Source organism: Herpailurus yagouaroundi, unplaced genomic scaffold (genome assembly GCF_014898765.1).
Source record: "Herpailurus yagouaroundi ecotype Mexico unplaced genomic scaffold, PumYag 217, whole genome shotgun sequence".
Taxonomy (NCBI): Eukaryota; Metazoa; Chordata; class Mammalia; order Carnivora; family Felidae; genus Herpailurus; species Herpailurus yagouaroundi.
The window spans coordinates 2,013,021-2,039,078 of NW_024412448.1; the positions used below are offsets into that span (position 1 = coordinate 2,013,021).

The 26,058-nt window shown below is 55.6% G+C and overlaps 2 long non-coding RNA genes and 1 other non-coding gene across 3 annotated transcripts; 2 read left to right on the forward strand and 1 right to left on the reverse strand.

The window, feature by feature from the left end:
• The first annotated feature begins 7,137 nt into the window (after positions 1–7,137).
• On the forward strand, positions 7,138–7,326 carry LOC121018153 (small Cajal body-specific RNA 16). The gene has a single exon (XR_005785049.1).
• A 4,487-nt stretch (positions 7,327–11,813) lies between these two features.
• On the forward strand, positions 11,814–14,699 carry LOC121017970 (uncharacterized). The gene is made up of 2 exons (XR_005784964.1): positions 11,814–12,063; positions 12,894–14,699. It is a non-coding gene; the product is annotated as an uncharacterized LOC121017970 (long non-coding RNA).
• A 4,970-nt stretch (positions 14,700–19,669) lies between these two features.
• LOC121017971 (uncharacterized) lies at positions 19,670–19,993 on the reverse strand. The gene is made up of 2 exons (XR_005784965.1): positions 19,878–19,993; positions 19,670–19,785 (listed from the first exon to the last, which is right to left on the reverse strand). It is a non-coding gene; the product is annotated as an uncharacterized LOC121017971 (long non-coding RNA).
• Between the last annotated feature and the right edge of the window lie 6,065 nt (positions 19,994–26,058).

A 26,058-nucleotide genomic window follows, 5' to 3' on the forward strand; every position in this document is an offset into this window, starting at 1 on the left:
CACACAACACCTAGAATCTTGCCAGGAACCCAGACAATTCCCCTGTGCTGTTTTCAGTCTATCCCCACCCCCAGACGCAACCACCATTCGGATACTTATTCTGCAGATGCGTCGGGTCTGTTTCTGCACTTGATGGAAGTCGAATAGACGCGCAGTATTTTCGTGGTGGACGCGAGGTGGCTGAGTTGGCCACACGACAGGATCTGGCTTGGGTCGACACAGGCTGTTGGAAGCGATGCTGTGATTTCCAAGGCTATGACGGAAGACGTCTACGGCCTCCACGTTCCCGACTTGGACGCTGGGTCTGGGCCCAGGACGAGCAGTCGTGACCGCAGTGGCCGCAGCGGGAGGAGGAGCACGGCCCCGAGACTCCGCCGGAGGGCAGGAGAGTCGTCCCACCTGTCCTGGTCCTGTGCGATACTAAAACACGTGAGATACAGCTAACCTGCTGTTTAGAGGTCAGTGAACCCCCTGAGTGTGCGTATTAAAAATAAGAAAGACTAGGGGGCCTGGGTGGCTCGGTCAGTTAAGCATCCGGCTCTTGATTTCAGCTCAGGTCGTGATCTCGCGGTCTGTGAGTTCGAGCCCCACGTCGGGCTCTGTGCTGACAGCTCGGGGCCTGGAGCCTGCTTCGGATTCTGCGTCTCCCTCTCTCTGCCCCTGCCCCACTCACGCTGTCTCTCTCTGCCTCTCAAAAAATGAATGAACGTTAAAAAATTTTTTTTTAATTTAAAAAAGTGAATATGTATAAATAATTTTTCCAACCTGCTAATTAATGAGGAAACTGACAAGATGACCGGTTGAAAAGAGAATGTGCGAATCAGCCATGAATCCGGGCAATCAGGAATGCCGGAATGGGGTTTGCTGATCGATGCCACCCTCTCGTGTCCCCGCGAGACAAAAGCCATTTGTGATGTTATGGACAGAAGTTATTTCAGTTTTAATGACTTAACTTCTCTTTCCCCCTTCCCCGCCCCGCCAAGAGGTGTAAAATTGCCCAGTCAATAGACGCCTCCAAAACCAGGCGAGCTCTGGGGCGGGCGCTGCGGCCGCGCCCCGTCGAAAGCGCTCATATCCTTTTCTCCATTTTCAGGTGGACAATCTCTCTGGACAGGGGACTAACTCAGTCCTCTCACACCTGCAGGACTGTCTTAGAGCACCTCAATCCAGCTCAGTAGAATGGGCCGGGAGCCTTGAAACATCCTGATTCCCAGGCCACACCCCAGACCCATAAAAATCAGTATTTCAGGGAGGGTGGGGGTGATGCCTGGCCTCAGGGTCTTTAAAGCTCCTAGATGATTCTGAGGTGCCACCCAAGTCGAGAAGCACTGCTCTGTCTTTTTTTTTTTTTATGTTTTTTTTTTTTTTTGAGAGGAAGACAGACAGGCAGGGAGGGGGGGGGGTGGGGAGGGGTGGAGAGAGAGAGAGGGAGACACAGAATCTGAATCCAAGCTGTCAGCACAGATGCGGGGCTCGAACCCAAGAACCGTGAGATCATGACCTGAGCCAAAGTCGGACGCTCAACGGACTGAGCCACCCAGGCGCCCCAGAGAAGCACTGCTCTGAAGACATCCAAGCAGGAGCTCTCCTCCCCTCCCCTCCCCTCCCCACCCTCCTCCCCCCACCCTCCCTCCTCTTCCTCTCCCCTGCCCCACCTGCCTCCCATTGTGCCTCTCAGGTCCTGAAATGTGCCTACTTTTGCGCAGAAGGCACCAAGCTGGGGCAGCCCAGGACAAGCCCCCTCCAACTCCCAGCCTGGCGGGGAGAGGGTCGTTCCCGAAGATGGCATCTTCCGAAAATATTTTCCTTCCAGGACTCAGAAGGAGCCCACAGCTTGAGAGCAGCAAACGAGAAGAGATCTAGGAAATCGGTTCTGGTAGTCCCGCAGAGTGACAGTAACCAGAAGTCCTTTGAGCACCCGGCTAAATAAATGGGTTTAAAACGAACGCACCAGCTGCTGCAGGAAAGCGCGTGACCACAAGATGGGCGGGCAGCAGGGCAAGGGCATAAATCCAGACGCATGGTGGGGGCCCCAGCTCCCCCCCCCCCCCCCCGGCTCCTTCCACAGAAGGCAGAACGGAGCACATCTGCTCTCAGCCTCCAGAACTCTTTTTTGGTCGAGGGGGAGCTGGCGGGTTGGGGGCCCCCGCCCCCCCCCCCCCCCCCCCGCGCTACCCTGGAGGGCGGCCTGGGGAGGTGGTCTGGGAGGACGGGGCAGCCAAAACCCTGAGCCAGCTGACCAGCCTGGCTGGTCATCACAGATTGATTCTGGCAGATCATGGGGCGGTCAGCTGTTGGGAGTTGGCGACCCGGGAATTTTGCGTGACCTCAGGCAAGTCGGAGCCTCCAAAATAATAACAAGAATCCCTAGTTCCTAAGCTTTCCCTGAAGGTGAAATCACACTATGTACAGAAAAGCAATTATCACAAAGCCACGCACCCAGGCAGCCATGGGGGTGGGGTTACCTTCCCTCCCTCCTCGTCTATCCCGAAGCATCCGGGCACCGGGCTTGGCCAGCCTCCAGGTGCTAGCACTTTCCAGGCCACCACAAGCCCCACGTGACTCCTGGGCACTTGAAACAGGGCTTGTGCAAACCCCAACGAGCTGTGAGTTTAAAATACACACCAGGGGCGCCTGGGTGGCATAGTCGGTTAAGCGTCCGACTTCAGCCAGGTCACGATCTCGCGGTCCGTGAGTTCGAGCCCCGCGTCAGGCTCTGGGCTGATGGCTCGGAGCCTGGAGCCTGTTTCCGATTCTGTGTCTCCCTCTCTCTCTGCCCCTCCCCCGTTCATGCTCTGTCTCTCTCTGTCCCAAAAATAAATAAAAAACGTTGAAAAAAAAATTTTAAATACACACCAGATTTCAAAGACTAGGTTAAAAAAATAAAAAGCAAAATCCCTCATTAATAAATTCTGGGGGTGCCTGGGTGGCTCAGTCAGAGTTAGGCCTCTGACTTCGGCTCAGGTCACGATCTCACGGTTCGTGGGTTCAAGCCCCGCGTTGGGCTCTATGCTGATAGCTCGGAGACTGGAGCCTGCTTCGGATTCTGTGTCTCCCTTTCTCTACCCCTTCCCCGCTCATGCTCTATCTCTCAAAGATGAATAAACGTTAAAAAAACAAACAAACAAACAAAAAACAGGCCCCTGGGTGGCTCAATTGGTTGAGCATCCGACTTCAGCTCAGGTCATGATCTCACACTCCATGAGTTCAAGCCCCGGGTCGGGCTCTGTGCTGACAGCTGGGAGCCTGGAGCCCGCTTCGGATTCTGTGTCTCCCTCTCTCTGTCTCTGCCCCTCCTCCGCTCATCCTCTGTCTCTGTTTCTCTCTCAAACATAAACATAAAAAATTTTTTTTCCCCATTAAAAAAAATTATGTGTTGTTTATCTGAAATTCGTACTTAATTGTGCAACCTGTTTGTTTTGCTTTGTTAAATCCAGCAGCCCTGCTTGGAATACTTTGGGCGGGGGGGACTTCAGATTTGGGGCGTGGTGTAGGGTTGAGAGCACCCACTCTGGGTTCAATTTCTGCCTCCGTCACCTGGCAGCTCTGTGTCCCTAACCCCCGGGTCTCAGTTTTTCTTCTCCTCACAATACCTGCTTCGTGTGACTGTCGTGGGGATAAGGCAGTGCACTTAAAACCCCTGGCACGTTGGAAGGGCTCCCCGACACTGATGAGAAAGAGGGGAAGGAAGGCCGGGGGGACAGGGGGCCAGTTCTGCAAAGCCAGGGCAGGACGCTCACCGCCCCAGAAAGGGGGTGTGCCGGATGTCAGGTTCAAAGGCGCACAATATCCTGGCATTCGAACCCCAGGACTCGCTGGCCCCCAACAGGAAGTCTCCTAAGGTGGGTCCAGAACACAGCCCCTGTCTGCTGAATCGTGGCTTGCCCCAGCCCCCTGGCTTCTGGGCGAGGACACCCAGAGTCACTCGGAGAGGTGACAGGGCTTAGCCGGGTCCTCCTGGGCCTCTCCGAGCCACTAGACTGAAGGGGATAAAGAGTCCTCATTAAGCTGAGCCGGCATCACTCCGCTCACCACTGGGCATCCCTCCAAACCTGGGCATTAGTTCCTCCTCTCCACTGTGACTCTTGTATGATGAAGAGGTTGTTACGCCAAAGTAACGGGTCCGCAAATCACTTAATCACTGCCCATCCGGAGAGTTCCTGTTACAGGTATAAATGCGCTGGGCGTTCAGAGGAGACATTTTTGAAAACAAAGACACAGAGCCGCACATCAGCCGCTTCCGAGCACCAGCTGTCGCCTGGCCCTTTCACTGCTGGGCCTCCAAACACCCTGCAGGGCCCTGGAAGAGACCAGAGTCACCCCCCAATAGCCCCTGTCCCTCCGGCAGCAGGAGTACCCAGTTAAAAGGCTATACTTTCTAAACTCCCTGGTGGCCAAATGTGATAAATCAAGCTGACTGTGATGTGGGAAACAGAGGCGGAAGGAAATGGCAGATGAAATTAAATTTCCTTAGAACCGGCAGCCCACTGACAAATCCTTGAGGCCGGCAGAGAAGAACGTTTCTCCAGGAACCCCCCACTTGTTACCGCTGGTGCTTTGCTAGAGGGAAAGACAACCTTAGCCTGACAATAGCTAGGCCTCCAGGATCCTGTGAGTCTAATTTAGCACATGAAAATCTCATTGGAAACTTCCCCTGGACTTGACCTCCCCCAAACTCCCAAGCACATAACCAGTCTCTCCCCATGGTCCTGGGGCAGCTAGCTCTTCCTGCCCACGGGTCCTGTCCCTATGCTTTAATAAAATCACCTTTATGCACCAAGACGTCTCAAGAATTATTTCTTGGCCGTCTGCTCCGGACTCCACGAAGCCCCCCCGGCCCCCCCCCATCGCCCCCCAAAACCTCATCGTCTGCAGGGCTGGTTCTTTCTGGAGGCTCCAGGGGAGAAGCCTTTCCTTGCTTCTTTCCAGCTTCTAGTGGGTGCTGCATTCCAAGTTCATGGCCCCCTCCCCCCACCCTCAAGGGCAGCAGCTTCTGTTGTCACATCTCCGGACTCTCCAGCTTCCCACTCGGGGAGGCCCCTTCTGATGACATTGGGCCCACCTGGAGCGCCCAGGACCATCTCCCACCCCAGGCCTCCTAACCTCATCACACCTGCAAAGTCCCTTCTGCACTGTGAGGTGACATGCACAGGGTCCAGGGACTGGGGCACGAACAGCAACCTCCCAGACCCACTATACCGCTGTCCCTCCGGCCTCACATGTTGTGGAGCTGTCCACTCTGGGCCCCGCCTCACCCTCACCCTCCCTCCACCACCTGGAGAGGAGAGGAGGGAGGGCAGCCAGAGGTCCAGAGGCCTGACCGCATCCCGTGACGGGGTTCTTGAACTTCTGCAGCTCCTCCCCCCACCCCCACCCCCGGACACATCAGTTCCACCCACGAGTAAGTCCGCTTTCTAATATAAGTTGAGTTGGCTTTCTGTCACATGACTCAGTCTCATGACTGACGTTTTATTAAATGGCAATAAATGCTATTTTTCTAGCAACAGCTAGCCCCTCAAGGTCCTGGAAACCTTGCTTCCAAAATTCCTTACAGACTTACTCTACCCCTGACCCTGTCCCAACCTGAGGGTATACAGTGAGTGACCCATCAGGACCCCAGTGCAGCTCTTCCTGCCCATGGGTCCTGTCCCCGCGCTTTCTGCACCAAAGACGTCTTCAAGAATTCCTTTTTGGCCGTCGGCTCTGAACCCCATGGACACACACACCCCCGTCACCCCAAAACTTCATCAGTGGGAACCCAGAGGGGAGAGAACGGGGGGGGGGGGAATCCTGGAGCCTGGAGCTTCCCCCTGTGTGTGGCACGGTTCAGGGCGAGCCGCCCACAGCCCTTGGGCAGTCAGAGGTGGCTCTGCGTTAAGAAGGCCACCACTAAGCACTGAGGACCTGAGGACAGAGCAGCCTGGGGTGGGGGGTTGGGGGTGAGGCCACAGCTCTGCCCAGGAGATTCAGGGGACATACAGTCCCTGTGCTGGCTGCTCGGCCCATCTCCGCTGGAGAGGCCAGAAAGAAAGCAGAGGACAGGCAGTGTGAGCCTTTGTGTCTGCTCGAGCAAGTCACCATTGGCCCCACGTGGGGCATTTGGCACCTCCACGCTCCTCTTGATGTGGGCATAACCTTCAAAGTCCTGCCTATTGGGGCGCCTGGGTGGCTCAGTGGGTTCGGGTCATGATCTCTCCGTTTGTAAGTTCTAGCCCCGCATTGGGCACACTGCTGTCGGTGCCGAGCCTGCTTCAGATCCTCTGTCCCCCTGTCTGCCCCTCTCCTGCGGCTCAAAAAGAAACATAAAAAAAACAAAAAAAAAAAAAATTCTTGCCTATTAGAGTGGAATGTCATTTGGCCATAAACAAGAATGAAGCACTCATACATGCTATAGCTTGGATGAGCCTCGACTACACGGGTCCCTTCCGCTTCCCTGGCGCTAGGGCTCTCCCACCACCTGCCGCGGCGCGCATCCCCCTGGAACCCGCATCTCCGGCTTCGGCCCCTTTAAGACGGCCATGGAGGACCCAGTTTCAAAGCCCAGGGAGACCCTCTGGCTGCCGCCTCTATGGTGAGTCGTCACTTCCGGCCGGAAGTCGGTGCGTCCCGCGGCTTTGGCGCGAGGTCGGGTGGGCAGCGAGCGCGGAAGCGTGCTTCCTCGTGATGGGAGGAGAGGAACCCCCCCCCTTTTGTCCCCCGCACTTGGCTTCGGGCTGATCGCGGGGCCGGTGATGACGACTCTCGGCGGGGCACGGGCCTCGGGAGCGCTCCCCGCAGGCCCCGGACGGGGAGGCAGAGGGGGCTCGGGCCGAACGCGGGCTCCGAAGCCGGGGCGGGGCGGGCAGTAGTAGGTGCGGCTGCTGGCCGATGAGTTTTGGAGGTCCCGCCCGGGCGGGGTGGGGGGGCAAGGCGGCTTCTGGGGAGCGTGTGGATAGCGGATGAGACACCCTCCTAGAGCACGTTGTGTTACTCTTTCCCCAGGGTCTCCTCGGAAAACGAGAACTTTCCCGTCCCCCGGCGATTTGATGCAAGCAGGCACCGATTGGCCGCTTTGTCCTCGTCGGTCACAGCACCCAGAGCACCCTCCCTATGGGGATCCAGGTATGCCAGTCACGGGGACGGAGAGTCTTGAGGCCGATGGTCTGGGGAGAGGCTCCTGTGTTGCTGAACCTGCCCGCTTGCGGGTGCAGCCTTGTAACCAGACAGCCCGACTCTGACCTAAAGTAAATTCCCGGGAGCAAGTTTTTCCTGGGGTTTGAATTTGCAGTAACAGGTGTGAACATTCTAGCAGCAGTTTGATGATCATGTATGATACTGCAAACAGGACCTACGCTGAAAGAAGGAAAAAACCCTTACAGTTAGTATCCGAGAACGGTGGTTCCCAAACATCTGTAAACAGAGTGTGGAGACTTAATAAATATTGATAATTTTGGCCAGGCACCGTGCTAAACGTTAAGGGTACAGAGATGAACAAAACAGCCCAGGCCCTGGTTCTCAGGGAGCTACAGCCCCCGTCGGGGGAGAAGAGATTAAATGATTGCACTAAAGAGGGTGTAATTCAAAGCCCAGCCTTGTTAGCAGGCGAATTACAGCGTGATGGAGGCTTTCCTAAGGATGGGATCCTTGAGCTGGACTCTGGAGGATATGTGGGGGTTCCGTGGAAGGCCACGGGGCAGCACGTGCAAAGGCCCGGTGGCCTAGCAAATTGTGGCTAGTGGAGGAGCCGAAAGAAGGCCATTATAACCCAAAAAGCAAGAGAATGGGGTGGAATGAAGCTGAAAAGGCGGGGAAGGGCCAGACCACACAGGGCCTGTGGCTCATGTGAGCATTTTGATCTTTTCCTAAGAATGTGGGGCATCGTGGGTTTTAAGTAAGAGGATGAGGTGCTAACATCTAATTTCAAGAGAACACTGTGTACAGAACTGTGCTGTCCGATAGAACACGCCGCGGTGACGAAGTGGTCTACACCTGCTTTGTCCAGTTGAGCAGTCACAAGCCACAGGTGGCAGTGAGCACTTGACAGCATGGCTGGTGCTCCTGGGGAACAAGATTTGTCATGTTAATTTCAGCATAAACAGTCACACGTAGCTGGTGGCCACCACGTCGGGCACGCATGTAGCGCGTTTTGAAGGGCACGGGAGCACCTTTTTTGGGATCATGCCACACGCACCTTCTCGTGTCTCCTGCACTGCATCCCGTCCCGGGTCAAGGCTGAGAGGGATCCTGCTTTTTGAGAACCCTCCCACTGTCTCCTGAGGAGCTTGCACACCGCAGTGCCTGCTGGTGGAACTTGGGACTTTGGGCTCTTGGCCACAGGTCCTCCTGCCCCTCCTGCTTCCTCGGCCTGGTGGGCTGTCCCCATGCAGAGGGAGCAGTGCCTGCAGGGGTCACCGCGTCACGTCTGTGCCTCGGAGGGGATGTGAGGAAAAGTGGTCCTGGGTGTTGAGGGGCTTAGCATCCGGAGAGGTGAATGTCATATGCTGTGGAGCCACAGGAAGGGACATTTCCAATAGGACTTCTTGGAATGGGACCCCTGTGAGGACATAACGGCCGTTTCCAGTTGCTGAAGTGTGGCAAAAAGCAGGAAGCCTGAAAATGCTTGGGGGATGTGAGCAGCTCACACGTTGGGGCCAAACTGGGGAACTAAATGGCCGGAATCGGAATCGGGCAGGACGGGAGGAAGGCGTGGGTGGGCGTGGGGTGTAGAGGCTCGGTCAGAGTTCAGGTTTGCCGTGGCTCCTGCGCAGGCAGGTTTCTGAGGAAGGCCCCAGGCGGTATGCGGATTACAGCCCAGGGGGTGGTGGGTTGGGAAATCACTGTGGGTGCCTTGAGGTAGAAGGTGATGAGCCCTCGGAGGGAGCCCGCAGGCTTGGAGGGAGGAGGGGCTGGTGGACGCAGGGTCACTGCCTCCCACCTTGTGTCCCGGGGCCGCTTGCTCGATTCTGGAGGGTGTCTTGTGGTGCTAACAGACTTGCCCGGGTAGAATAAAAACTGACGTGCACTGTCTTTGCAGGTGAGTTGACGGGAAGATCTGTGTGCAGGCTGAACGTGTGCCAGTTCCTTTTCTGCCTGGTTCCGTGTGCCTGAAATAGAATTGTTGGGGCCTGGAACTTTCCAGATTCCTTTGGTTTCATTCCCTCAACCATGTCACTTTGGAACGCGGGCCCTGTTCGTGCTTAAGACCCTGTTTTGTATGGACCTAAATAAAAGGGGTCAGTCCCCAAGGAGCATTTCACGCACTTCGTGGTTTTCGTTCCCAGCGACCTTGTGCATGACGGGTCGCTTCTGCTTCTGAGAAACGTCGATGGGAGCAGTGTTCCCAGCTGGAGAGTGACTTAGGGAGCCAGCCACGGGTCTCTAGGAAGTGTGAGCGCTGGGGATGCGTGGAGGGAAGTGACTGTTGTCTCCGTGATCTGAGGGGGCAGGGGGAAGGCTGGTGTAGCTCAAGGTGGTGGTCACCTTGTTCAGACGTCACTTGGGTAGAATTTCCAAAGACGGCTGTGACCTTGGCACTGATCGCCGCCAGGCACTGCCCGTCCCTGCTCCCTCCCCGATGTCTCCAGCCCCGTCTCTCCCAGGCCTTCCTGTCTTCTGACTGCTCACCACCTACTGATGTGAGAAAAGGAAAACCCAGCCTGCCTGTGTCTGTAGCTGTCGCGTTAGTGACGGTTGTACACGTAGGGCGAACCTCGGGCTGTTTTCGTGCTCTCTTCTCGTTACACTTGGGGTATAACGTCCTTTTTTTTTTTTTTAAGTTTGTTTATTTTGAGAGAGACCGTGAGAAGGGGAGAGGCAGAGGGAGAGAGAGAATCCCTCTGTGCTGTCACCATCAACGCCAGACATGGGGCTTGAACCCACGAACCCGTGAGATCATGACCTGAACGGAAGTGAAGAGTTGGATGCTTAACTGAGCTACCCAGGCGCCCCCATACTGGGTGGGTGTCTTGGCATCCTCTCCCCCGCCCCTCCTCTTGTCCAGCTCAAGTGCCGGGAGGGTCAGGCCCACGGGTGCCTGCAAGGCCGAGAATGTAACTTCAGACCTGCAAGGCGAACTGTCAGCGGGCTTTATAACGGACCGACAGTCCGAGACTACAGATGTGGGGGTGGGGGGCGTGGCCCCCAAGGGAAATGTCCATTCAGAGGCCCCAGAAAGCGCCTCCGCTACGAAGGGCAGGCGTTCCCACGTTCCGCACAGCCTGGACAGTTCGCGCGGGGTCTCCCATCCCAGCTGCACCCTGGCCTGCACTGCGACCTCAGGCCCCTTCCCTGTTTCTTAGTAAAATGGGGACTCTGGTGACAGGGACGCCCACGGGCGGGTGCCTGGGAGGAGTCTGTGAGCCAGTCAGGAGCACTTGAGATCAGCCTTGGCTGATGGACGTTCTCGGACTTTCAGAGCCTTTCACGGTGCTTCCGGCTGTGAGCCTCTAGGCTGTTGCTACGTAGGCGGGCCCCGGGAGGGCGACAGGAGGGTCCTCCTTGCTGCCAAGCGTGGGAGCTGAGGCGGGTTTGCTACAGGCTCCTGGCTTGCTGAGCCCCTTGGTGTCCACGTTTGGGGTGCTCACACGAGCACGTGACTCTCGGTGTGGTCACCCGCCCTGTACACGCTCGTCTTTGGCGGAAGTATCAGTTGCCCAGACTGACATGGCGTTAAGACGTGTGTACTGGGGAACACAGCGTGTGTTGTTGGCATTTCTGGAATAATAAGCAGCTTCGACGCCCGCTTCCTGCTTTGCTCTCCTGCGGTGTTTTTCTTGAGGGCAAACGGCCACTGTGGCCGTGGGCAGGGCCTGGTCTGGCCTCGGTGGCGTCCAGCGGAGCAGCCGTGGGCTCTTGTCTGCAGACTGGTGCAGTGAGTTACCGCAGCCTCTGCTTCGGTAGGTTCACCGGGGGCCTCAGATCGTTCTGGGCCCCCCTGAGCAGGAACGTGGTGTTTCTGGGGCGGGAAAGGCTAAACCGGATGTGCTTCGGCTGGGCGGTCGTCTGTGATGTGCACATGCCGTCTTCCGTTCCCGATTGACATCGATGATGGCGGGGGCGGGTGCTCGAGTGTCGTCCCCGGTGGGTCCGCGTGGCTTGGTCTGAGACCTGGGGCGGAAGAGCCTGCCCGGGACAGGGGAGGGGATGCTCTGATGCGGGGTGGTGTGGGCTGAGACCATGCGGTCCTCTTTGGCAGTCCCGCAGCCCTCAGGATGCCTGCTTGCCTTCTCAGTCTGCTGGAGCGCTCCCTTGATGGGGCTGCTTGACTCTGAACCTGCCCCCCGCCTTTGCGACTGCACCTCAGTGCACGAACGCGGTGTGCTGGGCGCTGTCGGCGAGGGGAGGGCAGCCCCGAACCCACGGGAGGGGACTCGGGAGGACGTTTTGTGTGGCTGATGCCAGCGGTCTCCCGCTCCTTCGGTCGGAGCTCCTTCATGCCTGCCTGGGCGCGGCGACGGTGTTTTCCCCAAAGAACACATAATTTGAAATAGGCTGCGGTAGGACATCCTTGGGCTTCAGCATCTCTGGCTTTTGTTCCTCTGGATTGTGTGAGAGAGGGTTGAAGTAGCGGCAGGAGCCCAGGCTGCCAAAGACTCTTCAGCGTAGCAGTAGATCCCGAAACGCGTGCTCCTCGAGAAGTGATTTTTAATGTCAACAACAGCCGTGGAACACCAAAGGCCTGTAGCAGGAAACGGAATGAAAACAACCGCAGAAGAGTTACAGCGAGTCATGGTTTTGAAGCTCCCTCTCTGGCCACTAGGGGATGCAATCCCACACCACCCTGCTCTCTTTGGCAACTTGGTCCAGTTCTAGGTTTTTAATGCGGCCGAGCCCTTGTTTCACCAGAAAGTTATGCGGAAGGTTAATCTGCAGGGCTGGGCTCTTTGTTAGGAATGTGCCAGGGTGTCCCAGTTGCACACGGTGTCTGGGAGGTGTTGATCATGTCGTGGACGAGCTGAACCAAACCCGGGCACGGGACACTGGCGCTTGGGGAGAAGAGGGTGATGTGACGTTCCATCCGGATTCACTCCGGATTCCCCCACCCGACAACAGGTGGCTTTACTCCGTGTGAGCAGATTTTCTTTGGTAAGGACCCCAGTGCAATACACAAACCAGTATTTGAGGTGCCAGACCGTGTGTGAAGGGTTTAGAGGCATCTCTCGAGAGAACGCTGCTCATAGTTGCGGTTGAAAGGTACAGACCAAAGCTGAACAAGATCTAGGCCGAGCTGGTGAGGTCTGGATTGCTGGTTGTCGTCCACTTGGAAAGTGCTGCTGAATCGGAAAGAGTTGCGATCCCGAAGCCTAGTTTTAGGCAGAGTACTAAATGTTCTCCGGTTTGTGACCCTGGTTGACTGCTTTCTGATGAATTGAACAAACGGTAGGTTGGGCGCCTCCTGCTGGCCACATGAGGCCGGGACGGGAGCCAGTCACAGGAAACTCCCCGCCCCCGGAGCCCTTCCATTCTGGAGCAGGGGGGACCAGAACCCAGTCCTTAAAGAAGTGGAGACGCAGGGTGTGTGCTCTGCAGGAAAGGAAAACGGGGCCAGACTGGAGGGGTGGGTGGATTGGGGGGGGGGGTCAGTTTCAGATGGGGTCCTCAGGAAAGGGCCCAAATCCTAAGGGACGAGAAGAAGTCACGTGACAATATGGAAGCGCGGGGGTGGGGCAGAGGGAAAAGCCAGTGCAAAGGCAGCCGGTCCAGCCTGGCACGATGGTGAGTGAACAAGGCTTTTCTGAGCCGGGTTGGAGCGGCCGGGGGCGTGGGGTCTTGCGGGGCCTTGTAGGAAAGTCTGGCCTTTACTCCCCAAGTGGGTGTCACTAGCTTACATGTCTTCTCTCATCTTTTAGAGACCATCCCCCCCCCCCCAACAGAGTAGTTTGCATTCGAAACATTTCCTGTTCCTGTGTCAGCAGATTTGCCCCCTGAGAGGATCCAAGATCTGCACAGTGTGTCCCTCCCCTTGGCAGCTGTGGGAGGCTCCCACTCGGCCCTGCTGAGCCGTGACTGTGGTGTCCCCAGGATGACTGACCCGGGAAGAGACATTTGGGTGTAAGCTCCTGGGACAGCCGACCTGGTGTCTTTCACCTCGCGGATGAAGCCGGAGTCGGGCCACACGTCTCGTCTCAGAGCAGCAGGGCCATGGGCACACAGGACTCCGTCCTAGGACTCACCCGCTGTTTTTTTTTTTTTCTCGCCTGTTGCCCCCTCGCAGGAGCCGTGTCCCTCCTTGCTTTCTCGACGAACCGTAGACGTGTTTTCATTTAAATTACTGCCAAGAAGGCTACAGAAAGCGCATTCTCCTCGAACCTTTAAGAGGCCGAGGCTTGTCCCGGTTTCACGTGGCCATCCATAACGAATGTGGCTAAAACAGCTATTCGTTCCGGTATTTGTGCAGATCAGTAATGCAGCCACAGCAGAAAACTCGTTCTTTTATTGCAGACTTAGTTAAATACGGAGCCGAGTGAGTCATTGGAAGGTCACGTGTGTCCGGGCCCGGCAGCCGTGGGGTTGTGGGATGGTCACCCAGCACCGCTCCAGAATGCAGCGGCCGTCAGCACAGCGCCCGATTACCGGGTGGAATTAAAATAAGACTTGGCCTTTCTTCGGACGACAAATTCTTTGTGAAAACCAGACTTGGGTTTTTACCCTGACCTCCACTAGAGGCTCTGTGAGCCGGTTGTGTTCCGTCTTTGTGGCGGTGCCCCCCCCATCCCCCCCGCCCGTGGGATACGGTTCCTAAAGCCCAACTTCTGACCTGCGTGCCCCTTTGGGAACTTTCCTCGGTTGTCCTCTAGCGGGGTGAGCTCTGGGCGGAGTCCCCTTCACCCACGTGCCTTCTTTGTTCCCGATCGCTGCACCCCTTTGAAAGTCAACGGAGGAGATAGGAGGGAGGAAGGAGTCAAAGTAAAAGAAAGGTGTTCCTTCTCCCGTCATTGTAGATACGTGGGAGCCCTGCTGGGTGTTTGCCTTTAGTTTCTTCCCCCCACAGTAACGACGCACAAGTTGCAAAGCGCAGAGGATTCAAAGGCTGGCGCTGAACAGCAGCTCCCAGCGCCCGGCTTCCCAGGGGCCTGGCCTCGGCGCCTGCTTCGTGCGGCTCTGTCTTCCAAGCGTGCGGGTCTCCTGTTTCTGAGTAACACCCGTGCGCTGCGCCTTTTGACCCATCGTCTTGAGCCCGCTGACTGCTTTTCTGGCGGATTCAGGCTGAGCACTCACGGACCCCCTCTGCTTCTCCTTCGCCGTCCTCCAGTACAGTCCTCCTGCGCGATTTCTGTTCGGCTAGCGTTCACGGTTGTCACGCGGACACAACAGTCGCCCGCCTCCTGGACTCGTCTGGCCAGACCCCCTGCGTCTCCTTCCTGTTCCCCGCCTAGTTGTTGTCTCGCGGTTTCCGTGGCCGAACTTTCCTTGGTGGCCAACTCTCATTCCTGCAGGGCCCGGAGCCTCTCTGCCTAACTTTGCACAAGGTCAACCACATCTCCTGATCTGTCCATTCGGTCTGTTGCTTAGATGTGTGAAAGACTTTGCAGACGATTCAGCTGTGGTGGGAACGTTGTTACGGTTTTGTTACAATCTCGGGTGCAAGGGGAGAGGCCCCAGGAGGCCAGTCCCCAAGCTGATCTCAGTTAGGAATTTTGTATTTTGCAGGGAAATTTGGATTATTTTACAGGGGAGGTTGGATTATTGTTAGAGTAAATACAAAAAGAGGCCCAGCTAAAGGTCATCTGGGTGGGTAGGTTTCCTAGGAAATTCCTTGCAGATTATATCAGGGAGGCCAATTTTCCCAGAAGGAGGCTATGAATTTTATCATCTGTCAAAAATCACAGCTGGATTAAAGTGGTAAGAACAGGGGCGCCTGGGTGGCACAGTCGGTTAAGCGTCCGACTTCAGCCAGGTCACGATCTCGCGGTCCGTGAGTTCGAGCCCCGCGTCGGGCTCTGGGCTGATGGCTCGGAGCCTGGAGCCTGTTTCCGATTCTGTGTCTCCCTCTCTCTCTGCCCCTCCCCCGTTCATGCTCTGTCTCTCTCTGTCCCAAAAATAAATAAGAAACGTTGAAAAAAAAATTAAAAAAAAAAATAATAAAGTGGTAAGAACAGATTTTTTTCTTTTTCTTTTTTTTTTAATTTTTTTTTCAACGTTTTATTTATTTTTGGGACAGAGAGACAGAGCATGAATGGGGGAGGGGCAGAGAGAGAGGGAGACACAGAATCGGAAGCAGGCTCCAGGCTCCGAGCCATCAGCCCAGAGCCCGACGCGGGGCTCGAACTCACGGACCGCGAGATCGTGACCTGGCTGAAGTCGGACGCTTAACCGACTGCGCCACCCAGGCGCCCCAAGAACAGATTTTTTTCAAAAAAAGTCTCCGTCCCAAGCCAGGTTTAGACTAATTTGGGGGGGGTAAGATTTTATTTTTAAGTAATCTCTACCCCCGAGTGAGGCTCAAACTCACGACCCCGAGATTAAGAGTTGCGTGCTCCGACTGAGCCCGCCAGGCGCCCCTAGACCCATCTTGATACCCTCTTTTTGACCTAGACCTCGCCTCTGACTTGCTCAGGAATGCATCTTGCTGCGTTTCGGTTCTAAGAACATAAACGAAAAGTGTTGCCCGGGTCAGCACTTACCAAACAACCTGTGCACAACCACCGTCCCCCACCAGATATCTGTCAAATGCACATTCTGGCGCAGCAGGGCCGCGGTGGGGCCTGGAACTCTGCATTTCTCATGAGCTCCCGAGGGATGCTGGTCTGGGGGGCCGCCCTTTGAGGAGTGACGGAGGGCAGTTTTGGTTGCTAGGTACATCTCCCATTGATGATAGGCTTGGGTGTGGGTTTCATTTGTGTGGCACATACCCAGTTGTAGTTACCAGCAGTATCTACACACACACACACACACACACACACACACACACACACACACGAGCCAGTTTCCTATATTAGGGAAGGCCTTACCTGTGCAGCATGGAGTGGTTATTTCCTACAGTCTGTGCACCTGGGCCTAGAACCCGACCCTGAACTCCCTCCTTATATACGCTGGGTTCTGTGAGGCCTCTTCTACAGCTAGCTACAGCAAGAAGCAATGATAAACATCTCCTTACCGTTTGCCTCATAAAACCAAGGTCACGTGAAATATAATATAAAAACAAAAAACAAAAAACCTCCCAGCTGTCAGAAATCAGCGCCTGGATTAAAGTGGTAAAAACAGGTTTTATCCAGAACGATTGCAATAAAGGAAAAGAGACATCAGTATGGAACGGGGTTCAATTCCAAATGTAGCGGGGACAGGTGGGGATTTACGGTGAGGGAGCAGGAGGAGGGCAGCGGGTGGAAAATCGCTACGAGGACAATACATCACGGGGCAGGGGGCTTCTGTCTGATCCGACCCAGCAGGATTGTCAGCAGGATTCTGGCCGGAGGCGGGCCGGGGGGGTCAGGGGTCACCCAGGGGCCGGGGGAGGATGGGGAACCCAGTCAGGTATCTGGGAAGCGGAGGGTGGTTCTGTGAAACTGACTCAGCAGGGTTCTTGCTAAAACTGGATTTGACAAGGAAGTTCGCGGATGGGGCTGCCAGACGGTTCAGGAGCCTGACAAAGAATCTTTGTCCCAACCTTCCCCTCATTAATCCTTGTGAGGTTGATTTGAACGCTTTCCAGAATTGGAGAGAAAAGGAAATATTCTATAATGGAGAGAGAATGGAAAGCAAGATTTCTTACCGGTCTGGTAGGTTCCAAGTAATTTGCAAATGTTCCCTCCTCAAACTTCTTGTCTCATGTGGGGGGAGGAGGCTCAGCAAGGACAGGTGACTGCTGGGGTCAGAGGCCAGTGTCCACTTCCTCATTCACAAATGTGGGTGACACACGCAGAGACCGTGCTAGGCCCCGGGGATACAGGGGGGACGAGCGTCACCACGGCTGGGGAAAGGTCCCCGCTCTGCTCTTGGGTGCAGCTGGGGCTCCCGCTTGGCTTGGAGGAGAGGGAAGTCCTCCCTGCTGGTGTCTGCACGGAAAGCTGAATCACAGGAAGCCATGGGCCAGGAATGAAGAGGGAAGGGCATTCCAGGTGGCAGGAACAGCATGTGCAAAGGCCGCACAACAGGTCACCACTAGCGGGGTGGCCCTGGGACCTGAACCCTGTGCTTCCCGACCCCAAAGTGCATGGTCTCCCCACCAAGGCCTCTGCTGTTGTGCTGCCCCGTGTCAAAAAACAAATCCCGACTTAGGAAACAGAGACTGTCTTGTTAAGGATGATTGTGGGGGTGATTCTCTCCCACCAGGGAGAATGCTCTGACCAGGGATCTGCCACGGAAGAGTTCAGCAAAAAGGACACTTCCTTCGTGGGGGGAGTGGGGTGGGGGAGGGGGAGCAGGTGTGGAGGAAGAGGCTGCAGGGGCGGAAGAAGTTTCCTTCTGCCCTTTACTGTTCTTTGGCTGGGCTGATAATTGAATTGACACGAGGTAGATTACCAGGAGAAAAACAAAAGTTTAGGGGCGCCTGGGTGGCCCAGTCGGTTAAGCGTCCAACTTCGGCTCAGGTCATGATCTCGCCGTCCGTGAGTTCGAGCCCCGCGTCGGGCTCTGTGCTAACGGCTTGGGGCCCGGAACCTGCCTCGGATTCTGTGTCTCCCTCTCTCCCTGCCCCTCCCCTGTTCATGCTCCATCTCTCTCTGTCTCAAAAATAAATAAACGTTAAAAAAAAAATTAAAAAAAAAAAAGAAAAACAAAAGTTTAATCAAATGCATACCTCCTGTGAACATGGCAGAAAAAAACGGAGTCGCTCCCCCAAATGGCCAAAGCCATCACCTTAAATACCACCTCCGGCTAAAGACCTAGGAGATGTTGGGGTGAGGGATCAGTTGTGGGAGGGGGCCAGGAAAAGCACCACCAACAAGGCGAGGGTGTGGTGTGCATATAAGTCCACACCGCCTCCACTGATGAGTTTCTAGAGATCTCCGGAGAGCCCCGCATCCGTGGAGATTTCTCTTAGAATGAAACGTCTCTCTCTTACCAAAGGGTACGTCTCCCCTACGTTCAGAGCTTTTGTGCCTGCAGTTTTTTAAAAATAACCAATTTAACGGGGGCGCCTGGGTGGCGCAGTCGGTTAAGCGTCCGACTTCAGCCGGGTCACGATCTTGCGGTCCGTGAGTTCGAGCCCCGCGTCAGGCTCTGGGCTGATGGCTCAGAGCCTGGAGCCTGTTTCCGATTCTGTGTCTTCCTCTCTCTCTGCCCCTCCCCTGTTCATGCTCTGTCTCTCTCTGTCCCAAAAATAAATAAACGTTGAAAAAAAATTTTTTTTTTAAATAACCAATTTAAGATAACATGCCAAAGAGGCATATCGAGGGGGTCTGTTCTCCCCTTCAGTCAACACGTTCTCGGAGCAGAGGCTGGGCCCACGGGACCCGTGCCTGCGGACTGGAGTTTCCTTCCGGTGGAAATGCTTAAAGTTGCGGCTCAGGCAGCAAACACAGCCTGATGCTTTCCTGAGCGCCCCACGCCCCTCGGTCGGCTCTCGGTAAGGGCAGGAGGTAGATGCAGAGCCCAGCAGACCCTCCAGGTCAGCAGCTTGTTCAAGGCCTCCCACCTGGTTCTGGGAGCAAACCCCCAAGATTTGACCTTTGTGTATAAGTTTGCGGAGTCTGTCACAGTCTGCTAGAAATTTAGCGTATGTAGACGGGCCTGGTCCACAACCTATTCCTGGCAGCGATCGGGCCGTGCCGCGATGCCTTGGAAAGTCCTTTCCCAGCTAAGGAACTACGTGCATAGCATCAGTGACTTGTCCTCCTTCCTACCGGGAAATGATTGGATGTGTCTAATCCAGCGCTGACGCCAGAACTGTCACATTGAGGAGCTCTACTTCCCACGGGAAAGCACGGGCCCGGCGTGGAAGCCTAACAAGTAGTCCTGGCATTTCTGGTAGGTCAGGCACACCGCTGTCGAGGTCTGGGGACCTCCGGAAAAGAGGGGCGGCCCCACGCCCAGCCGGTGTTGGTGGCCCTTGTTCCCTGGTCTCTGAGAACACGGGGATTTAAAAGCAGTTGGGAAGGGCGCCTGGGTGGCTCCGTCGGTTAAGCGTCCGACTCCAGCTCAGGTCACGATCTCACGGTCCAGGAGTTCGAGCCCCGCGTCGGGCTCTGGGCTGATGGCTCGGAGCCTGGAGCCTGTTTCCGATTCTGTGTCTCCCTCTCTCTCTGCCCCTCCCCCGTTCATGCTCTGTCTCTCTCTGTCCCAAAAATAAATAAACGTTGAAAAAAAAAATTAATTAGAAAAGTAAAGGAACAAAAAAACAAATTAATTACAAAAAAAAAAAAAAAAGGAAAGCAAAGGAACAAGGGAAGAGCCTCCCCCACCCCTACTCCCTATATTCCCAGCCTCTCTTTCTCTGCCCTGCTAATCTGTTTGTGGCTGAATCAGTCTCAGGCGGCTCCCAACTCAGGAATGTCTTCCCTGGGCCCAGAGAGCCTAATCTTTGAGATGTGAAGAGGCTAATGCCCTCTGTGTCCTGGGAGGGGACGGCCAGACTCCACCGGCCCCACGTTAATCGCAAACCTACGTGAGGACTGAACGCAGAGAGCACGTTTTCTTTCTGTGTTTGCGGTCCCTTCAGCGGGTGGCCTGGGGGTGGTCCTCACGTTGTGGTTTAACGCTTATTATGTGGTTTAACGCTTATAGCACTGTTCTCTTCTACCTTGGTGGAGAGGTCCGTTATCCAGGGCTCTTGGACCAAACTTCAGTCAGGCGCCTGGACCTTCTCGTCGGCCCATCCGTGCACTTCGTCGTCAAATGCAGCGTTAGCAAGAGTCGAACCCCATCTCTCTCCCCCACGGCACGTCCCCACCGTCCCATCTCCATCTCAAAGGTCCTGAATAGAGTCGACCTCACCGTCCTCAACAAGTGTCACTGCACACGCTTTCCTTACCGGTAGTAGTAACGACATGTGCACCCTTCTACCCTCTCACGTTCTCTGGAGGCCTGCAGGTGAAACGGACAAAGACAGTTTAGCAAGAGAAAGGCCGATTTGTATTCATGCTGGTAGCGGGAGTTTGCAGAAAAAGGTCTCTGGAGGCTAGAAGTGAGGGCTCCTGGGGAGAGGAGGGGAGGCCACTTGCAGGAAAGCAAGACTTCTAGAAAAGATAATGAGCCTTTTGAATAGGTGACAGGCGTGATGGTTTTGCGACAGTGCCGCTGATGATGTTTTGGGGTGATGGTGGGGTTCGTGGGGTCCGGAGCCGACAGCCGAAAAAGAATTCTCGAGACGTCTTGGGTGCCAAAAGGCAATTTTGTTAAAGCACGGGGACAGGGGGAAGAGCTGCGCTGGGGTTGTGATGGGTGACGGGTTGTATCCCCTCAGGTGGGGAGGGGGGCAGGGACAGCGTACGTCTCTGAGGAATCCTGGAAGCAAGGTTTCCGGGACCTTGAGGGGCTAGCTGTTGCTAGGAAAACTCAATTTATTACCTTTTAGCAAAACCTCCGTCCTGAGACCCTTCAGATGTGTATCGGGGGCCATGAGCTTGGAGTGGGATTGCCAGCATATAGCTTGGGGCCGTCGAGATAAAGGAAGTTGACTTACAGGGTCCCCGAGGTTGGGATCACGTTAAGCCGAGATTCCCTTTTGCCCCCCGCAAAGTGTCACCATCGAGGCAGCCGAGCTCCTAGAGGAAGGTCATTCTGCTCATTTCCAGGACTCGTCAGCAGGCTGTAGGCAGTAAGGGAATTTAGTTTCTCCTCTGCCTTAGTTTCCCACGTCACCACGGCAAGGACTTAAACCCCATTCCTTATCCTACTCGTGGGGGGGAAGTGCTAGCTTATGCTCTGCCCCTCAGCCTGGGAAGGGCACTTGCGACCCTTGGATCCTCTCCGGAGGCTCTGCGTTCGGGCAGATAAAGGGAGCTCGGAAAATCAAACAGCTCCAAAAACCCCTCTCGCTCTGGACCCGTTCACTGGCTTCCTTCTTATCTGACTTTGCTGGGAGTCCAGGACATCCTGTACTTCCCTCCTCCCAAGTAAGGGGAAGTTGAAATCACTCAGGCCCTTTCCAGAGTCAGGCAAGAAGCAGGCTGGGGCCTCCAGGCCCCGGCATCCCCCCCCGCCCCCCACCTCCCGCCGTGACCTGGCCTCACCCCGCAGCTGACTTCCTTTGAGTCCTGCCCGCACAGCCCACCGGGCCCCACGAGCAGGGCCTGGCGTGTCCACCTACAAGCCCTCGTTTACCCCCGCGGGGCTGTGATTTGCTGGGAAGGAGTCGCTTCTGTCCTGCAGAAAGCCAGAGGCTCACCGCGCAGCCCCCGTGACCTGAGATTCCAGGGTAGCAATGAAGGGTCTCATTCATTTCGGCCGCCCGCGCTGTCCACCCACAGGGGGAGAGCGGGGGCGGAGAACTGCTTTTCCACCCAAGGACCCCTCACCGCCCTGGGTGCCGGGGCCTGGCTCACTGCCTTCATCTCGTTCACTGCTCCTCCAGACAGATTTCTGAGGCACCATTGTCCCCCACCCTGCAGATGAGGGCGTGAGGGCCGGAGGGACAGCCGCTGCCAGGGCCCCGCAGCCAGCGAGTGTCGGGGTTTGGACGCGGGCCGTGCCTGACCCACCCAGCGACAGGCAGTGACAAGAGTCTCGTTCGTCTGCGTTGAAGCTCACAAAACATAAACGAGTCAAAGTAGCGCAAATACAAAATGTCTCGGACGGGTTTCCGTTCTCTGTTGGAGGCAGTTCACGAAGACGTCGAAAGGGGGCGCGGTGAGAGGCGCTTCTCTTGACTTTCTTGCCCGCAACGGCACACGGGCTCATTTAACAGAGGTTCTAGAAGTTCTTTTTTTTTTTTTAATGTTTTTTATTTTTTTATTTATTTTTGAGACAGAGAGAGACAGAGCATGAGCAGGGGAGGGGCAGAGAGAGGGGGAGACACAGAATCCGAAGCAGGCTCCGGGCTCCGAGCTGGCAGCACAGAGCCCGACGCGGGGCTCGAACTCACGGACTGTGAGATCATGACCTGAGTCGAAGTCAGATGCTCAACCGACTGAGCCACCCAGGCACCCCAGGTTCTAGAAGTTCTAAAGGTCCCACACGAGCGGACAGTCGAGTGCTTTTGGAGCTTTCTTGTGCTAGAGCGTCAGCAGCCCCCAAAAGTCCCTGTGACGAAGGGCCTTTGCCGATGGGTACCATTCCACAGTCTGCGAAGGGGACACTTTGGGGCTGGGATTTGTGTCCTTGTTTTCAGCCCCGCCAGCCTGTCGGGTAAGCACACACCACGTGTTTGGTAGCATCTGATGGTGGTGCCGCCAGGCCCGGCCCGGCTCTTCCGGCACCTTCATCCCGCGTCCCCAGGTGCCGAGTTGACCTGTCATCCCAACCCGAGGCCTGCAGCCTGCGGCCCTGGTGTGTGTCGGGGACAGGCGCAGAGGGTGGCCTGGCCCCGGGGGGCTCTCGCTCTTTCCCACGGGACCTGAGGCGGGGCCAGAGGGAGGGGACCCCAATGTTACAAGTTATCGTGGGCACGCGCGGCGTCTCCCACCCCAAATGTGCCTTCATCTCAGGTCCGTGAGAACTGTGGCCGTCCCAAAACAAAAGTCCCGTGACACAGTAGCAAAGCATGTTTCATCAGGCGTTTTAAGTGCTTCTCTCTGAAGGAGGAATGGCTGAAACTAGGTGTTCAAAGCTGTGCTTTCTATCTGCTTTCAGCAGTGTTTACATTATACGTCTGGGGGCGCCTGGGTGGCTCGGTCGGTTGAGCGTCCGACTTCAGCTCAGGTCACGACCTCGCAGTCCGTGAGTTCGAGCCCCGCGTCGGACCCTGTGCTGACAGCTCGGAGCCTGGAGCCTGTTTCAGATTCTGTTTCTCCCGCTCCCTTTGCACCTCCCCCGCTCGCACTTTGTGTCTCTCTCTCTCTCTCTCAAAAATAAATAAACTTAAAAAAAAAAAAAAGCTAACACCCTACCATGCACATTTTTTGAAAGTGAGGTCATATCTTATCATCATTTGTCAGCTTGCAAACATTTTCCTTGGAATACGCCGGGCTCCCCTGTGCTTCCGAATCCCGCACTTTTGGGGCAAACACAATAGTTGGGACCAACCACAGGCCAACGGCCCTGGTGTCAACCCCGGTCACATTCCCCAGAAGGGAGGCGTGGGCGCGTTTACTTGGTTTGCGTTGAGGAACTTTCTTTGTCTTCCAAAGAATACATGAGAAAAGTTCCTGTCTTGGAACACGAAGCTCCCGGCCGTGACTTGCCAGCCGGAGTAATCAGACGCCGGTTGACGGAGCTCAGAGAGGAAATACCCTCTTGGTTGCCAGGTCGCGAGGAGAGGCAGCGGCCTGGACCCTGGGACTGTCAGGAAACAACTGTTTCTGAGGGTGGGGGGCGGACAGTCTCCTTTCCATCAGTTCCGGACGTGGCTGGAACCAAGCGTGAGAACCAGGCCGCGGATCTGTACCCCTGGCCTCTGTGAGCCGGAGAAGCCTGGGGTGTCTCAGATGTTTTATTCTCAACATCAACCGAACACCGGAAGCAGCCCGAGACAGAAAGGGGCAGTCGAGCGAACGAGGCAGAGCACGGCCGCGCGGTGGGAAGTGCTCATGGCATGTCGATGGGCGAGGACGAAGGTCTCCGCATCTGGTAGGGTGCCGTTTACACAGAGTCCCAAATCGGACACAAGTCATTCTGTGGTGACAGAGGTCAGAAAACTAGTTATTTGGGGAGGACGGGGGACCGGCCAGCAGTGGGGAGGGAGCTTTGGGGACCTGGTCCTGAGACTCACCTTATCAGGGCAGTTAATCCGTGTCTGCGAATGTGAAGACATGCCTAGATTTTGTGCTCTTCGCTGTGTGTGAATTACGGCTCCATGAAAAGGCCAGCCCGCCCTGTACTGACTGTGTGACTTTGTCTGGGAAGGTCACGGACAGGAGCACTAGGCCGTGGTGTCGAAGACCACTCCCTCTGGGGAGTGGGTGACCGGGAGTAGGGTGAGGGGTTTCTGGGGGAAGGGAGCTGGTCAAGGAAGAGCTCTTGACCTGGGGCTGTGGTCACACAGGTGTGCCTCTCCCTCATCTCCACCTGTTTGCTGAGGATCTGGGATTTTGTTTGAACGCTGTGCCTCAATAAAAGGTCATTAAAGGGGCGCCTGGGGGGCTCAGTTGGCTGAGCGTCCCAACTTCGGTTCAGGTCATGATCTCGCGGTTTGTGGGTCCGAGCCCCGCGTCGGGCTCTGTGCTGATGGCTCAGAGCCTGGCGCCTGCTTCGGATTCTGTGTCTTCCTCTCTTTCTGCCCCTCCCCGGCTCGCGCTCTGTCTCTCTCTTTCTTAAAAATAAATAAACATTAAAAAAAAAATCATTAAAAAATAGCATGTACAGTATGGTCCCTTTTTTTGGTGGAAAATATATATGCAAAGAAGACCTTGGGAGGGGGGGGCATCGTGTTTCTTTCCTGCAGCTGCTGTAACAAATTCCCACAAACTCAGTGGCCTGAAACAACACAAATGTGTTTTCGTTATAGTTCTGGGAGTCTGAAGTGCGGCTCAGGTCTCACTGAGCTGAAATCAAGGACCCTACAGAAAGACCGTTGTGATTCCGTTGGGCTACCTGGAGAATCCCGGCTGATCTCTCTGTTTTGTTTGTATTTATTTATTTTTTGAAGAGTTTATTACTTTTTATTTAAAAAAATTTGTTTAGCATTGATTTTTTTTTTTATAATTTTTTTTTAACGTTTATCTATTTTTGAGACAGAGAGAGACAGAGCATGAACGGGGGAGGGGCAGAGAGAGAGAGGGAGACACAGAATGGGAAGCAGGCTCCAGGCTCTGAGCCATCAGCCCAGAGCCCGACGTGGGGCTTGAACTCACGGACCGCAAGATCGTGACCTGAGCTGAAGTCGGACGCTTAACCGACTGAGCCACCCAGGCGCCCCTAGCATTGATTTATTTTTGAGAGAGAGAGAGAGAGAGAGCATGAGCAGGGGAGGGGCAGAGAGAGAGGGAGACACAGAATCCAAAACGGGCCCCGGGCTCTGAGCTGTCAGCACAGAGCCCGACTTGGGGCTCCAATTCGGGAATGGCGAGATCACGACCTAGACCAAAGTCAGACGCTTGACCGACTGAGCCACCCAGGGGCCCCATTGAAGATTTTACTTTCAAGTGATCTCTGCCCCCGACATGGGGCCCGAACTCACAACCCCGAGTTCAAGAGTCACATGCACTACCCAGTGAGCCGGCCAGGCGCCCCTGATCTCCATATTTTAAGGTCAGCTGATTAGCACCCTTAATTCCATCGGCTTCATCGTGTGGCCCCTTATCCCCTGTGTGACCTAACATATCACAGGTTCCAGGCTTCGGATGTGGACACTGGGCGACATCCTTCTGCCGACCGCGGGCATACCCGAAAAAGTTGAGAAGGCTGGTCTTCCCCCCCACCCCCCCCCCCTTTTTTCCCTCGTCTGTATTTTCAGAAGTTTTCCTGGGAACGCATGTACCGCTTTTGCAGTGAGGCAATTTGAATCTCACGCCGCTCGCCGAGGCGAGAGCATCCCAGTGTGGTGCTGAGCGCCTGATCGCGTGCCTGAGCCTCTGACGTTCAAAGAGATGAGCCCAGAGCACCGAAGCCTCGAGCAGACCGCCACGCGTCGTCACCGCCCTTGAAGCCTCTCGTGTTCCTGGACAGGCGAGAGCCATCTTCTCAGACAGAAGAACCGCTCTTCTGCTTAAAACTCCCATCAGGCTTTCAGGTTTAACTTTTGAAACAAAAGGATGCTCCACACGGGAGTTTTTTGCAAACAGGTGAAACAGACACATGACGATACTCCGAGGTTCCTTGTCCCCGCAAGTTCGCCCGCTCACCTCCCCCCGTGTCCCAGACGGGGCAGTGCTACCTCTGACCACGGGAGCGTCCGCACGGTTGCTTCCCGGCCAGCCCCACCCCCCCACTCTTGGGCACCTTCTGCATCACGGGGCCAAAATGCACCCGAAAACGTAGCTGCGGCCACACAGCAGGCGAAGAACCAGTTAAGAACGGATACCAGCCTGGGGGAATCTGTCTGTCGGCACGTCCTTCCCGGAAACACTGCCGGGCCGAGCGGACCACTGTCTTTGGGACAAACAG